The sequence below is a fragment of the Macaca nemestrina genome, chromosome 8 (genome assembly GCF_043159975.1).
Source record: "Macaca nemestrina isolate mMacNem1 chromosome 8, mMacNem.hap1, whole genome shotgun sequence".
Lineage (NCBI taxonomy): Eukaryota > Metazoa > Chordata > Mammalia > Primates > Cercopithecidae > Macaca > Macaca nemestrina.
The window spans coordinates 151,550,152-151,564,656 of record NC_092132.1 but is presented as its reverse complement, the minus strand read 5'-3'; the positions used below and the strand labels follow the sequence as shown (position 1 = coordinate 151,564,656).

At 39.6% G+C, this 14,505-nt stretch overlaps 1 long non-coding RNA gene across 1 annotated transcript; it reads right to left on the bottom strand.

The window, feature by feature from the left end:
* Positions 1 to 5,228: 5,228 nt before the first annotated feature.
* On the bottom strand, positions 5,229 to 13,044 carry LOC105491879 (uncharacterized). The gene is made up of 3 exons (XR_011606589.1): positions 10,885 to 13,044; positions 10,076 to 10,300; positions 5,229 to 5,742 (listed from the first exon to the last, which is right to left on the bottom strand). It is a non-coding gene; the product is annotated as an uncharacterized lncRNA (long non-coding RNA).
* Positions 13,045 to 14,505: the final 1,461 nt, after the last annotated feature.

Below are 14,505 nucleotides of genomic sequence, written 5' to 3'. Positions count from 1 at the left end.
GCTGGGTAAACAGCATATTACACAGCCAGACTTTTCTACCATTTGATCCACTGACTTCATTACACCATGTTTTGAGTACACAAAACTAGGATGGTCTTAGTTGCATTTGCTGCACTGAGGAAAAGCTAAACTTTTTGTCTAAAAGGAAATGATAGCAAGGGAGACAAACATTGCACATTTTGAAGACTAACCAAAATAACTGTTGATACCATTATTGTATGAATGAAAACTGATTTGTAATCTAAGGCATGTGGATTGCATGCTAGTTCTGCCAGTCATCGGTTGTGTTATTTCGAGTCATTCTCACCATGGCTGGGTTTCTGTATGTGCAAAATGAAAATAACTATTTTTGCTTACAGAATATAGGCCATGATTATATTAAATACATTGCAGTGAAATTTGTGTATGTCATGAACTATGTTAAAATATTTTGATTCTGTCTTACTGAAAATGAGTATTAATGACTCTAAAGAAAATGGTCTCAACGTTTAACTTACCCATCATCATGGGCAAAAATAGATCATGGGCAATTTGATCATATAGTCTTCCCGAGGGCCATCAGGAGTCCCTAGATGTTAGAAATTATAGCAACAACAGTCAAACCCCTTGAAACTGTATTTGGCACCCACTTTTTCCAGCTCTCAGCACTCGAAGTACCTGCAAGCTCCCGCCCTTTCCTGTCTTTTGAGTGCTATACGGTATTACAGTCTTTTCAAACTGAGAATTGTATTATTTGTGTTTTGCAGCTTCTGTAAGAAATAATGACTAAACATATTTCAATACTGAATACTAAAATTAATAGATCAGGTTTAAACATGATCTGGGGTTAGAGAACTTACTCATTTTGAAAACAGATGAATACATAAATCTCCAAACTACTGATGGTTTAAATCTAATAGCTTTCTTCAGAGATCAGTAAAATTGCCATTCTTCTTCCACTCATCCCTAATCATTCCAATAAATGTTGTACTCTCTATTTATTGTTTGAAAACATCAAGACTTAATGAGTTGCAGATTTTTTAAAATCAGGGACAATTTGGGAGGCCCATAAAGAGTGAAATGGGTTTCCTGTGCTTATGTTACACGTACTTGGAAGCAAAAAGTAATTACTTCAAATCAGACCATGGAGGAGAAGAAAGGAGGTGAAAAGAGATTACTAGCTAATTTTAATATTGATCTTAATAGGAATCTAAACAATGACAGAATGACAACAGTAATAATAATAACAATAATTCAGCAAAACAGGATTAAGTGTATCGTATAAAGGCCTTTGTGTAAGAGTGATTGGTAGAATAATAACACAAACTTCCATAATAACCAAAACATACTAAAAAAGGAGAAAAGAAACTCTTTAGTGAAAAAAAGGTGAACCCAGAGGACGTGAATATGTATAATATAATGACACTCAGAAATGATGTCAAACACATTGATTATATCAGTGAGTGCAGTCATGTGGGTAAATATCTACACACACAACTAAACAGCATAAGCTTACAGAGTCAGAGTTTCTAGGAGAGGTCAGGAGAAGCAGACATCCACATTCTCTAACAACATGGAAATTTCATCATCAAAATAGAGCTAGTGGACAAAATTTAATGAAGACGTATAAAATTTAAAGATCATTCACAAAATAAATTTTAAAGAATATTATATGCCAATCTCTGAGACACCCCCCCAAATAAGCTAAATATCCTTCTAGTGTTCATGGAACTTTTAAAAAAATCATATATTAAACCAGAAAAATTGTCTCAGAGAAGAAATTAAAAAAAAAACAGCATTCACATTTCTGGACCCCAGTGAGGTATGCATGAAGCTCCGAAGTTGCCACTCTGTCCTAACAACAAGGAGAAAATCGAACACACTGAAAATCCACAATGCTTCTCAGGTGCATAAGAGAAGCAAAGTCACAGGGCAAACTGCTGTGTCCAAAATGGAAGAGAGACAGGCAGGTGGGTACAGAGAACCACAGCTTCTCAGAGCGGAAACCTGCAGGGAGCCAGTGCAGGGGGAGGAAACCCAAACTGTCACTGAGGAACTGCTGCAGACTCCCAGTGGGCGAGTCTGAGAAAGAAAAACAGCTGGGAGACCCAGTTAACGGGGGCACATTTTTCTGTTTTACTTCTAAGAACTTGGCAGTTTCTCACAGTGACGATCAGAGAAGAATCTCCTTGTGCATCTCGAGGGCAGAGAGGAGAAGCAATTTTGAAATGCCCAGAGCGGCCATTCTTAGCAAGGTTTGCTCTCAGGAGAAACCAAAGCTAACCAGAGCTTGATGTGCTGGAGTTTAGGGATGCCTGGTGGTCCCGGGAGAAAGGAAACAATTCCATGGGCCACAGTGATCCTGCCCCACCTCTGGGGAGAAACCTGAGCAGTACTGGCAAAGCTTCCACTCCCATGACACAGGCTTATCAAAGCTTTGGACCTGATCACAGGAGTGGGAAATGCTTTCCCTCCCCGACATCTTTCCACTAATCTACTAAAGGCCAATTTACCCAGTGCATATGTCCAGCTCTCAGAGAAAAATCAAAAGGCATACAAACAGCAACAATCACAACAACAACAAAACACCGTTTGAAGAGATAGAGCAAGTGTTAACAGCAGACCCTAATATGGATGTCAGTATCATCAAACCATGAATTCAGAGAAGCAGTGATTAATATGCTGAGAGTTCTTTTTTTTTTTTTTTGAGATGGAGTCTCACTCTGTCACTCAGGCTAGAGAGCAGTGGCTCAATCTCGGCTCACTGCAAGTTCTGCCTCCTGGGTTCACGCCATTTTTCCTGCCTCAGCCTCCTGAGTAGCTGGGACTACAGGTTCCTGCCAACACACCCAGCTAATTTTTTGTATTTTTTTTAGTAGAGACGGCGTTTCACTGTCTTAGCCAGGATGGTCTCGATCTCCTGACCTTGTGATCCACCCACCTCAGCCTCCCAAAGTGCTGGGATTACAGGTGTGAGCCACTGCGCCTGGCCACGCTGAGAGTTTTAATGGTAGAAATAGAAAACATGCAAGAACAGATGGGTAATATAATCAAAAAGGTGGAAGTTCTAAGAGAGGACCAAAAATAAAAACTAGAGATAAAAATATGATAACAGAAATGAAGACTGATTAATAATGATGATAATAAATCCAATAGGTGATGAGAAAAAAGATTAAAAGTTTAAGGAAAATTGTCCAAGAGTTGATAATGATAAACCTGATGTTGAAAAAAACAAGTACTTCCAGGCCAGGCGCAGTGGTTCATGCCTGCAATCCCAGCACTTTGGGAGGCTGAGGAGGGTGGATCACCTGAGGTCAGGAGTTCAAGACCAGCCTGACCAACATGGTGAAACCCTGTCTCTACTAAAAACACAAAAATTAGCTGGGTGTGGTGTGGGTGCCTGTAATCCCAGCTACTCATGAGGCTGAGGCATCAGAATCATTTGAATCCGGAAGGTAGAGGTTGCAGTGAGCTGAGATCATGCCATTGCACTCCAGCCTGGGCAACAAAAGGAAAACGCCATCTCAAAAAAAAAAAAAAAAAAAAAAAAAAAAAAAAAAAAAAAAGATAGTACTTCCTTATATTATTCTGTCAACATTTGAAATAAGTTTTGACATTTTCTGTAATTGGAAGTTCAACAAACTAAAAGGCCCATCTAGACAATACGTTAGAATAGCCAGGAGAACGATGGAGGGCAGGGGAAAAAGCAGGATGATCTCTTGGGAAGCTACGGTTTGATCCAGATCAAAGCTATTAGGGGTTGGGACCAAAGAGCAAGTGGTGAGGAGAAGAGAGGTCTGGCCACGGGCTAAAGGTAACATCATCAGGAGTTCCCGCTGTATTAGACTTGAGGTGTGAAAGCAAGAGGAGATTGAGCTCAGCAACGGGAAGAATGAAATTACCATCCCCAAGATCTGGAAGGTTATGGGTTGGACATTTTTGTGAGGGGAGGATCCGAGTTCACTGTTGGTCCTACTGAGTTCGTGTACCATTTTACAAGGATGATCCTCTGCCTCTCGATTCAGTACAACAGATAACAGCAGGAACTCTGCAGAAATTTAGGGAGAAGCGACAGACTTGCTTACGTTTCTACTTTTAATTGAATGCCTTTTCTTTCTTCTTGTACCAGAAACAGAGAAAGACCTCACTCAGCTTCCAAAAGAGAAGAATACATGAATGAAACTCCTCTAAAAATAATTTTTAAAAGTTATCTTATACCAAACAGATTTTTCACTGTGAGATATTGCTTGAAACATATATCCAAGAATTTCTGTATGTTTGCAAATTGCCTCCTATATTTTATAAATCTTAACCTACATCTGGCCACTGAATTATTAAGAAACACTAACTCAAATTTTAAAAAACCAAGCTGTTAATGCAACATTTTTAAACGAACATAATTTAAATGTTTCTGTATATGTAATTTGCGGTGCTAAAAACAGCATTTACAGTATGATCTATTTTTTACAAGGATAGAAATAAAATATAAAGATTCACACCAGACAAGCAGTGTGTGTCTTATTCCAGAATAAAATTGTAAATGAAAAGAGGAAATGGCAATGTATACATTTTCATACTGCTCTAATTCCTTTATAAGAATTAGGTATTGCATTTAAAACAAAACTTATCTGAAAATAATCGATTCTGTTTTCAAAAAGGTCTTGGCTGGGCACGGTGGCTCACGCCTGTAATCCTAGTACTTTGGGAAGCCGAGGTGAGGGCAGATCACGAGGTCAGGAGATGGAGACCATCCTGGCTAACAGAGTGAAACCCCATCTCTACTAAAACTACAAAAAAAAAACCAAAAACAAAAATTAACCAGGCAAGGTGGCAGGCGCCTGTAGTCCTGCTGAAGGCTGAGGCAGGAGAATGATGTGGACCCGGGAGGCAGAGCTTGCAGTGAGCCAAGATCGTGCCACTGCACTCCAGTCAGCCTGGGCAACAGAGTGAGATTCTGTCTCAAAAAAAAACCAAACAAACAAAACAAAAGTCTTAGAAATAAAGACTTCACAGCAACTTATAGCATTCTTAACACTGGTTTAGCACTCACTATAGTTGCTTATAGGTGGTTTGTAATGTGTCAACTTGTCTAGGCTGAGCTATAGTTCCACAAATTCCCTTATGGTGTGTTTCAAGTACGTGTGGGCTGTTTTTCTTTTGCATACAGGATGCAGTTTTTGGGTTTTTTTTTTTTTTTTTTTTTTTTTTTGCATCAGATTTGAAGAGCAAAGTGAAGTGTAGTTCTTTCATTTTTTTTGCTGATAATGTACGGGCAGGTGTGGGTGTGGCTCAGAGTGTGGTCACTCACCTGCTGGCAGACTTCCCAGTGGGGTCACACCTGCTCTACCTTCCCCTGGGTCCTCCCTCAAGTTCACCAACTCCTGGGCCAGGACCAAAAGCACTTTCCCCTTACTTGGCTGTGTTGCAAGACAGAACAGATCAGAACCCCAGGGCTGATTATCCATGACAGACAGCAGAGGATCATGAGAAGCATTGAGGCTTCCAGCCACCACTCACACACGTGGGCTCGGTATGTTTTCTCTGGGACAAAGGATGTCAGCCTCTGTTGCAAGACACTTGAGAACAGAGATGGTGGGAGCTGACAGCTTCCCCTTTGTCCTGTGGGCTTCAGCCTGTGTGTGAGGCTCCAGTTCACCCTCACTCTCGCCTGTGGGTGCCGACTCCGGCACCTGGTGTGGACACAGCAGGGTTCCAGATCCAGAGACTCTTCTCCCAGTCCATCAGCCGCACAAGGTTGGGTCCCTGTAAGAAACACTGCTTCAGGGTCCTGCTTCTCTGATTAAATCCTGGCAAACACACTCACATGTTATCCTTCATTGTTCTCTTACTTTTCACATACTGTCGCTTTTTTTATCAAATGAGTACAAAATTCTTAATGACTGACAATGGATAAATTTTTAACTTTCTGTGATTACCCAAGATTTACAAGTATGACATGATTTAAAATCCTTTTGCAAATTTTGGATGCTAGAGAGATGTTTGTGACCATTCTGATTTGTGCGTTTCTCCAGTAATTCTCTAAAGCACTGCTGTATGGATATTTCAGATCTGCAAATATACGTAGATTCAATCTGTTTACACTTTAATTGAAGTCATTACATAAATATACTCTTGGAGACAGAGAGAATTAAAAAGACTTATAGTTTCTCTCTCCTCTATACTTCCTTCCTCTGGTCCTCCTCTTCCTTGTCTCCTCCTCAAACTCCTTCTCCTCCTTCTACTTCTTTCCCTTCCCTCAAAGAGAAGGACCATTCTCGAGAAAGTGGAGAAGAACTTGGCAGAGTTTTTATAAAACAAGGTCAATAATAATTAGGAAAGATCACATGAAAACAGAATTATCACAGTTTCCTGTCTATATAAAACTGCACTTCTCAAGCGGGTGTGATTTTGCTCTCCCAGGGACTATCTGATCATGGCTGCAGGCATTTCCTGTTCTCAGGACAGGGGTGGGGCATGCGACTGACCCCTACTGACATCTCCTGGGTGGAGGCCAGGGATGCTGCTAAACGTCTACAACGCATAGGGCCACTCCACAAAACAAAGGATTCTCCCCCTGGTGGTATCATTAGTACTGAGGTTAAGGGTGAGGAATGTAGATTTGTTATTCAGTAAACGTTGATTATAACAAACAAAATTCAAAACACTAGACCTGATTCACCATAGTCATATTATTCTAACTAAACCAAATAACATTGATTGAAGACTGTGAATTGAAAATTGTACAATACAGTATTATTTCCTAAATTCACTACCTTGTGCGACTTACCTTAAAAAAAAAATACACCTTATTCTTCCTGTCTAATTGAGACTTCGTATCTTTTGACCATCATCTCGACTTCTTAGAGTTTGATTGTTCTATGCTCCACATGTATGTGAGGTCATGAGATATTTGTTTTTCTGTATCTGGTTTATTTCACTTAACATAATGTCCTACAATTAAATCCATATCATTGTAAATGACAAAAATGTCTTTTTTTTAAAGGCTGAACACTATTCTATTGTATATATTTCCATATATTCTTTATCCATTTTGGAGCCTTCTAGGTGACTTATTTTTGAGAATACAAAGTTCCTTCCCCATGCTAAATATTTTTATAACAGTTCAGCTTGTATTCTCCCTAAGAAAATCTGCAGAATGTTAAGCAGAGAAGGAAACTTTTAGGTCATGAAAAGGACCTAAATGGTCCTTTAGGAGATGGAGAAACTATTTTTTCATGCCCTGGCCACTGGACTATCCTGAAACTCCATTTCAGTGGAAGGTATCTGAATTTTTATGTGATCATATTTCACCTTCTGCTATGTAAATGTCTTCCCAAGGGGTCTAGGATGTTCATTACTCTCTGGCTTACCATGAATGTCAATAATGTCCTAGGAAGATGTCATTTAAACCAACTTCATGCCTTAGAAAATAAAGACTACTAAGACTGATAAAGAATAGATAAGTTATTCAAAGGGACAGCTGAATGGTGACAGACAAGTCACCCAGACCTGCTTAACCCGAATCCTCCAGCGATAGCCACTTCAGAGACCTGCCACTCAGAACAACCTCTAGCCATCCTCACGAATGGAGGCAGGTTCCACCTCGAGCCATCTCTCCTCCATAGCCAGATGGGTGACCACGGTACTGCCTAGCCCTCCACCCACTGGGGGCTCCCTCTACTCTGTCCTTCAGGGTCACCCAAAAGGGGAGCTTACTGTCCTGACTGTTCATCTTCAGGGGGTGCAGAACCCTCTATAAAGAGCAAGCAAGCAGCAAACGGATGCTTTTTTTTCAGTCAACTTCCCAGGAAGCCAAGGCTATGGTATGGGATACAAGAGAAGTCCAATTAACTGAAACAAGAACAATGGACACCTAGACTACTTTCTTAGGTGGCTTTCTGCACCTTAGGGATGGCTCAAATCTGGTCTCATCTGCACCATTCCATACATATGCACATTTATGTGTATGTGCGTGCGACCTCTGGGTCCATGATGGATGAGTTCCAGGACCCCTGCAGGTGCCAAAATCCACCAGTGCTCAGGCCCCACAGCTCTGGGGGATCAGAACCAAGGAATCCTAAAAGTGAGCCCTCCCTATCCGTGGGGTTCAGCATCCCAGAAATGCTATGTTTTCTATTTGCAGTAGGTTGAATATGCCAATGTGGAACCCACTGATAGGAAGGGCCAACTGTATACAGATAGTTCCCAGTTTAGGATGGTTCCACTGAGGACTTCTCAACTTTATGATGCTGTGAAAGCAATACTTCAAGTACCCATATGAGAGTTCTATTTTCCACTTTCAAAAGCATATTTGACAAATTACATGAGCTGTTCAGCACTGTATTACAAAATAGGCTTCGTACAAGATGATTTTGCCTAACTGTAGGCTAATGTAAGTGTTCTGAGCACTTTAAAATGGGCTAAGCTACATTATGACGTTGGTAGTTTAGGTATATTAAACCTATTTTTGACTTAGATACTTTCAAGTTAAGATTGGTCTGCCTGGATATAGCTCTATGGTAAATCTAGGACCATCTGTACACACGCATGAATGCACAGTGCTGGAATGGCGTGTGTGTATAGATGCACACATCACATAATATACATGTATCTCCAACGTTAGGCTTTTTTCAGGGTGCACATTAGTTTTTTATTGCTACTGCAAACCTTTCACAAACTCAGTGGCTTTAAACAACACAACACAAATTTATTATTTTACAATTCTGGAATTTGGAAGTTCTCAATCAGTCTCATTGGGCTCAAGTTAAGGTATCTAAAGACATGGTTTCTTCTGGAGGCTCCAGGAGAGAAACTGCTTTTTTGGTTCTCCAACTTCCAGAGGCCACCCACATCCCTTGGCTCCTGGCTACTTCCTCCACCCTCAAAGCCTGCAGTGCAGTGGTGGAGGGCAAAAGAAGGAGGGTCGTGATCAGGTCAGTATACCACTAGAGGCTGTATGAGTAAACAGCAAACTTTTCTCATAAATGCAGAATGTTGGCAAACTGACAAACTGTGTCTGCCGCCCAGAAGGAATGCTGAGGGCAGTCACGACCCAGGCTCAAGTGTTTATTATTATTAGGCATAATTGAAGCCTGTTAGTAATAATGAGAACCTGTGATCAATTAAGCAGCTGACCAATTGTTACCTGCTCCTCCCTGCTCTTTCTACCCAATAAATAAGAAGGGCCATGGAAGCTTGGGGGCTGCCTTTGCTCACTAGAAGCAGGGAGCCCTCTTCTTCTCCCCATGTTGCCTTTCCTTAAGACAGTTTCTTTTGTCTTAAGTTTTCATTTCTCTGTTAGTTTCTTTTGTCTTAAGTTTTCATTTCTATGTTTGTCCTTTTGTTTAGTCTTGTAATGACAGTCTCAAGTAGTAACAGCAGTAACTGCTGTAATGACGGTCTCAAGTAGTAGCAGTGGCAGTCTGCCACAGTGTAGCATCTTCAAGTCACCCTCTGACCTTTGAATTCTACTTCTGTCTTCTTATTTACTCCTCTGACTGTCACTCGTGGCTCTGTTTTTGAGGGTCCCTTGTGATTACATTGGATCAACACTGATAATGCAGGATAACCCTCTCCTCTCAAAATCATTAATATCAAATCCACAAAATCTTTTTATGCTGTGAAAGTTAACATAGTCATATAAATTTGATTTTAGATTGTATCATATGGACTTTATTACATAGCTTATGACATAGTGATATTCAAGTGGACTGGAATTCAACATATGGTGTTTTAGATTCCACAGAAAAAGATAGTTGTATCCTCCAAACAACATGTTATCATTTTTCCTCCTGCAATTATCGTGATAATTTAAAAATATTGAATTATATTTGCATTGCCTTATATACTTGAGTAAATATCTTTACAAAATCTGAAATTTCTTAAATGTTACTCTATGACTTACCAGCGTAGAATAACCTAAATTATGATGATTAGAGATTATTTACATGAATTTAAAAATATACTTTTAAAATTCAAATTTCTTCAGAAAACAACATTTCTTTAGAATATTTTTCAGTACCAGGAATAAAAGCTGTAGAAAGGAAAACTCTCCATTGCGTGATGAGTCTTACATTATCTGACTCTAAACATTTACCGTCAAATCCTGCACTGTTGCTTCTACCGTCTTGGAATGCAGAAGTGGAGAAACTTCTGCTTCAATCACCTCCTCAGGTGTCCAGCTCTTCGAGTCTCACGGCTGTGGCTTGCTCACAGTGCTTGTGACCTTGCATACATATTGCATTGGATCAATGATATACACTGAGCAGCTGGTGAGTTCTTTGAAGTTCCATCATGTTAGTCCAATTAAAAGGATGGTATGCTGGAAAAAAAAATCATGGAGGTTTTACCCTACTCTGATTTTGGATGGACAACAGGCAATGACAAATAATGGCTATTTAAGACATAATAGATAAGAGAGAGAGAAATAATAGGTTGAGAAATAGATATAGATAAAGATTGTCCCATGTTGCTTGAATAACAAACACAACGTCACTGTCAAAAATTTCCCTCAAGTGCTCTATCATTTGCAAGAAGAGGAGACATGATGGAAGGTCTTGAAACCACCTGACTGCTTATGTATTGACATCTTTATGTGTTTTGCACATTTTATAAAAATAATTTCACATAATTGTTTTGCACATTTTATTGCAACATCACCAAGTTATTACATGCTATACATACATGTCTTGCTGAAACCAGTGTTTTAGGAACCAAAGCCTAATGGATATCTTGGTATTTATTTACATTCTTACGCGTCATTTCATGTTTTGAAAGCTGTATTAGTCAGGGTTCTCTAGAAGGACAGAATTAATAGTGTGTGTGTATATATATATATATATATATGCACACACACACATATACATATATATAGAGAGAAAGAGAGTTTATTAAGTGTTAACTTACACAATCACAAGGTCCCACAATAGGCTGTCTGCAAGTCTGCAAGCTGAGGAGCAAGAAGAGCTGGTCCAAGTCCCAAAACTGAAGAACCTGGAGTCTGATGTTTGAGGGCAGGAAGCATCCAGCATGGGAGAAAGATGTAGGTGGGAGGCTAGGTCAGTCTCTCCTTTTCACATTTTTTTGCCTGCTTTATATTCACTGTCAGCTATTAGACTTTGCCCACCAGATTAAGGGTGGATCTGTCTTCCCCAGCCCACTGACTCAAATGTTCATCTCTTTCAGCAACACCTTCACAGGCACACTCAGGATCAATATTTTGTATCCTTTAATCCAATCAAGCTAACACTCAGTATTAACCACCACAATAGCTGTATATCATATTCTGCCATATGCACTTGTCATAATTTATATATCACTTACCATCCCAGGGGACCTTTTCCTTCTTCTCAAACATTTCTCCAATAAAAAGACTGCTGTAATGAGCAGCCCGTGCTCGTCTTCTTGTACATATGGCTGAGTTTTTTTCCCCCCCTAGGGTATATACTTAGAATCAAATTAATTGGTGCAAGCATGCACATTTTAATTTAACTAGAAACCGTCAAATTTCATTCCAGCATGGCAATCCCGGTTTCCACTCTAACCTGTTAGCCTGGGATGCCTTGTTTCTCTGCATTTTCCAACTTATATTTTTGTAGATTAGAATTTTGCCTGCATGTGGGGAGAAAATGGTTTTATCTGGCAATGACGTACTTCACGGACTTCTGACATCTAATTTTTCTGGTGATTGGTCTACAGCATATTGAAATATAGGCGGTTTTAGTTCATACATATTTTATCTCTTGCAATTTTAATACATTTTATTTAAATACATACTGAAGTTTCATGGTGTGCCTACACATTCTTTTTGTTTTTTGTTTGTTTGTTTGTTTGTTGTGTGTGTTGCTTTTTTACTCCTACCCAGCTCTCAATGGCCTTTTTAAAAATGTGACAATTTTCATCACTCCTTACTTATGGAAAATGTTGAGACATTGTGCTGAATCCCACAGCCCCTTCCTTTCCCCTGTGATTCTTTTCAGGAACTTTTCAGAGGTTTTTTGGACCTCTCCCATTCTCCAGGGTCCTAATTCTTTTCCGCTTTCCTTCACAGGGTTCATCATCGGATATGATCTCAGCAGATATAAAATGTCTATAAATGAGAGTCATCTACTGTTGTGAAATTATTTTTATAAAATGTAAAGCTTAGATGTGTACATGCCTGCTTCCACTTAATGCACTAAATAAATACTTGGTAGAGCCAAACCACTTACCTGTGCTCTAGCCCACTGATTTCTACCAGGAAATTGCGAGGCTTCTCTTTCTAGAAACAGGTTTTTAATAGATATTATCTTTTCATGGGAATGTAGAGTAGGAGGGAAGATTCTTTAAATTGGCATGGTGTGGGTAGAGGAAAGAGTTATATTTTCAAAACAGACTTTGAAGAATCTCTCCTTTCCCAGCTAATCGTTTGTATGCAAATTAAAATGCATCAAAGAAATGACTGCAATACAATTACTCATTTTTCACCTTTGTATTTATAAAGGGATTCTTTCTCCAATCCTAGGCTATTTTATCATCAATTCTTGAACTCTAGGATGATGACTAGTCATTTTTACTCATCTCCATACACCCTTCAGAACGTACTATCCACTTCTGACTTTAGTTGCCAACAGGCACTTCCAAATTCTCCCTTCACTTCCCATCTTCAGTCTCTTATGGAAGAATGTTGGGGGAACAACAGATTTAAACTTCATCTCTTCCGAGGTGCCTTCCTTATCCTACATTAACCACCCTCCCATGTGTGTTATCTATACCTGGACCCTGAATTTCTTCAGAATAACTTGTATGCGGATTGTGAATCTTCATCTAGTTGCTGGTTTAACTTGTTTTTTGCTGCTGCTCCACTTAGTTGTAAACTCCACAGAGAACAGGACTGTCTGATTGATTGATTGATTGATTGGTTGATTGATTTTGAGATGGAGTCTTGCTCTGTCACCCAGGCTGGAGTGCACTGGCATGATCTGGGCTCACTGCAACCTCTACCTCCCGGGTTCATGCAATTCTCCTGCCTCAGTCTCCCAAGTATCTGGGATTACAGGCATGTACCACCATGCCCAGCTAATTTTTGTATTTTTAGTAGAGACAGGGTTTCACCATGTTGACCAGGATGGTCTCTGTTTCTTGACCTTGAGATTCATCTGCCTCAGCCTTCCAAAGTGCTGGGATTACAGGCATGGGCCACTGTGCTCGGCCAGCTCTGCCTTTTCTTTAACCAAGATCTATGTAGGATTTGTTGTGTTATTAAATATAATAACATTATAGTTTCTGAACAAATAAGACATGAACAAACATAAGTTCCTTTAGGCTCAGGATATAGAAATAAATGAAGAACATTGAACCACATGCTTAGAGAACCACCTATGTAAGGAGGCCGACTGACGTACTTCAACATGAGGTCAGTCTTCTCCTGTACTACAGGTTTAGCACAGAGCCAACCAGGAGTATCAACAGCAAGATAATTACATTTTCACCAATTGATCAAAGTTGGCAGGAGGAAGAAAATGATAAAGATTAGAGCTGAGATAAATAAAACAGAGAATGAGAAAATTAACAAAACCAAGAGTTGATTCTTCAAAAAGATAGACAAATCAATGTATTTATTCATGAGATTGACTAAGAAAAGATGAAAGAAGACTCTTAACTAAAAATTACTAGATAAAAAATGAAAGAGGAGATATTAGTACAAATTTTACAGAAATAAATAAAAAGGATTATAAGAGAGTACTATGAATAATTGTACATCAAAAAAAATAGGTAAACTAGATGAAATGGATTAAATTCCTAGAAATACTCAACCTATGAAGGCTGAATCATGGAGAATAGAAAAATTCGAAGAGACCTAAAATGAAGGCAATTGACTCGTATTAGAAAACCATCCAACCAAAAGCAGCTCAGGACAAGACGGCTTTGCTGGTAAATTATACTGAACATTTTGTCGAAATGAAATTGTAATGTGAGTAGAAATGTTATAATCAAAATCCTCCCTTGTTTAAAAAGGAAGTTTTTTCCTCCTCCACTTTTTTCTTTTCCCACAGATTGCAATTCAGAGGTGGAAATGATGCGATCAGTTCGCTCAGGTGACGAGTGCGCCTTCGTCAAGGTGAGCAGGGAGGCAGGAAGAACTGGCCTCTGGACACTCCCCGAGAAGCGGAGTTGCTGTTGGCCCTGAGCAGCCCGCGGCCTCCCTGTCTTTACGTAAGACAGAAATAAACCTCCATCTTGTCTGAGCCACTTTCTTGGTTACAGCAACTCAGACTATCTCTGAAAAATACTGATGCTGGTTGGTAACGAGGTGGTATGGCTCTGATGTGTATATGATCGTTGGTAGCGAGATGTTATGGCTCTGGTGTGTATATGAGCATCGTGTGTAGCTGCACAAACAGGCTTTTTAGAGAAGAAAAGCAGGCATCATTTGAGAGCCCAAAGACAAGGCAATATTCTGTTCTGCAAGCTTTTTGTTTGTTTTTCTTTGTTGTTTACTCTAAAATTAGGATAAATTTATACTGTAGAAAGCTAACAGCAAGTTAT